Below are 2771 nucleotides of genomic sequence, written 5' to 3' on the forward strand. Positions count from 1 at the left end.
TGTCCTGTAGCTAGTTGCCTAACCAAAGCCGTTAAGTCAGAAATCTGATTTTCTAAATTTAAATGGCTTACCTCATTTGCATGCCTAATTGGACCATCTGTCCTTGCACTGAACTGTCGTGAATTTTCGGCCATGTTGAAAATTAATTCCCAAGCCGCTTCGGGTGTCTTGTTCACTAAAGCTCCTCCACTAACTGCATCGACCATACTTCTATCCATGGGCTGAAGCCCTTCATAGAAGTTTGGATCAAAAGTTGTTCGGGTATTTGATGGTGTGGACAGCTAGCAACAAGTTGTTTAAATCTTTCCCAATATTCATATAGTGTTTCACCACCAAATTGTCGAATTCCACATATTTCTTTTCTTATATTTGCAGCCCGGGATGTAGGGAAATATTTATCCAAAAATATCCTATTCATCACATCCCATGTGCATATTGAACCGGGAGGAAGAATATACAACCAATCCTTTGCTTTATCACATAAAGTAAATGGAAAGGCTATAACTTTTACCTGGTTCTCGGTCATACCATGGGGCTTCATGCTCGAACAGACAATATGGAATTCCTTTAGATGCTTATGAGGGTCCTCACCTAAAAAACCATGAAAAATAGGCAATAATTGAATCAAACCAGATTTCAATTCAAAACCTACCTCAAGAGTGGGATAGGTGATGCATAGGGGTTGTTGGTTCATAATTGGCGCAGCTAACTCTCTCAACATCCTTTCTCTATCAGCCATTCTTTCTTCTCCTTCAATGATGGGTAGATCACAATCAGAATTCACCTTTTTTGGTGAACGATCATTCCTTTGTTTCGCCTCCTCCCTTAAACGACGGGTACTCTTCTCAATTTCGGTGTTGTACTCGAGTTCACCTCATTGAGAAGCATGAGTCATAAAACAAAAGAGGTTAACAAGAGGAAGGTAATAGATAAGAAATTAAAGTTGCTTCCTGGCAACGGCGCCAAAATTTTGATGGGTTTGTTAAAGCCCTCAAAGTTAATACTAGTCCCACAATAAAATATTTGTAGTAAAAGTGGTACTATGTCGAATCCCACAAAGAGCAATTCAGTAATCTCTTAGCTAAATGGATAAAGTAATTGTGTGGGAAAATTTAATAACTAAAATTAAAGGAATAACAAACTAAGCAAACAAGAGAAAATCAGTCTTACCGAATTCTGGTTCAAGGGTTCGGGTTGAATCGATTGGCCATTGATCCTAGGTACATTTCAGCATTCTTGCAATTCAAGCATTTAACCTTAGATTTATTAGGATAGCCATAATAAACCTTGTGTTTTCCTAATTCAGTTGACCAAACCCAGCATTCGATCAACACTTATCACCACTCAACTGGGTACGATAGCGTTCCATGTTAAACAATGATAGCATTAAGATTTGTGAAAACAGTTAAACCAAAATACAATAATTGAGATAGCTGCAACTATTGAATTATGTTCCATCGATTCGTTTAGGTTGAACCATGATAAAACATTGGTCAAAGGCTATCACGAACAATTGATCCAAAAAGATATCAACCTAATTGCTACTTGTACCATTATTCATGACAATTACGGATCACCGAAATCATGGATAGCAATAGGAAAATCAACATTAATTCAGTTTGTCAAACTAATTAACATCAACATCCAATAAAAATATGCACAAGAAAATAAAGTAACTACAGAACCTGACAATGACACAATCGAACCTCCCCCCTTGAACCAGAAAAAGAAGCTTTGCTACGCATGATCTACACAATCTCCATGCCTTTCTTCTCCATAGCCGAACTGCTTCCTTGAGCATCTTGGCCTCTTGATGATCTCTTGGATCCTGGAATGAGTGATGCTAGAGCTGGTTCGCCCCCCTCTTTATATAGCTAAAGGAGAGGGCTGTTTTCCAACTACTTCTAGGAGATCATTTTATCTTTAGGGAGTCTTGATCTTCTTTGAGAGGGCTGTTTCCCAACCTTCTTATCCTTATAGGATTACATTCAAAGTTTAGATCTAATAAGACTCTCTCCCTCTTGGGAGATTACATTCGAATTAGGACTCTAGACTCTTGCATCCGAGTTGGGCTTCTCTGCTACTTGGGCTGCTTCTAGGTTCTTCTGCGAGTTGGGCTTCAACTGTTAAATGGGCCCGGCTGTGACATTGCTTCGACATCGGGCCTAGTTTCGTACTCGATGTGTACCGATTCAGTCAAAACCCAAAACATAAAAGTTGTGGGGCTTTCGTTTTTCTTTCTAATGCTTCTTGAATTGCCCAATTCGGAGTCCGGAATTGTGAGTTAGGCCCAGATCACTGACTATCGCCGAAACTGTGCAAAATCACCCGAATTGGCATGTTTCCTTCCAATTGTCTTCATTATTGCCCTGAATCGAAATACTGAAAAGAATGGTAGGATCCATCTAATGGACATCAAGAAGGTGTGGAATGGGGGGCGAATTTCAAAAATTTCCTACCTTCTTCCAACTGGGAATCGCATTCCCTAAATTTAAAATACATTATTCAAGGATCCTACTTGAACCATAAACAAACCACATCTGAACAAAAAAGAAACAGGAATGATTATACCTGATCCGGAGAAATAATATCTCCCAAAGTTGGTGTTCACGCCCAAAGAAGTAACCAAGATCCGCTCCTGCTGAAGATGACACAGCTGTGGATGGAACGTAACCAGTAGGGTGCATCCTACACACTGGATTCTTCACAAGAACCCTATGGAAACCTTGAACACCGAATTCTTTTGTCTTTTTTGCAAGACTATTGTCAAG

The 2771-nt window shown here is 39.4% G+C and overlaps 1 non-coding gene across 1 annotated transcript; it reads left to right on the plus strand.

Moving 5' to 3' along the window:
- The first annotated feature begins 263 nt into the window (after positions 1-263).
- Positions 264-370, plus strand: LOC148874621 (small nucleolar RNA R71). Its single transcript, XR_016106372.1, has one exon. It is a non-coding gene; the product is annotated as a small nucleolar RNA R71 (small nucleolar RNA).
- The last annotated feature ends 2401 nt before the right edge of the window (positions 371-2771 follow it).

Source organism: Nelumbo lutea, chromosome 1 (assembly GCF_056320005.1).
Source record: "Nelumbo lutea isolate HS-2025 chromosome 1, American lotus-T2T, whole genome shotgun sequence".
NCBI lineage: Eukaryota > Viridiplantae > Streptophyta > Magnoliopsida > Proteales > Nelumbonaceae > Nelumbo > Nelumbo lutea.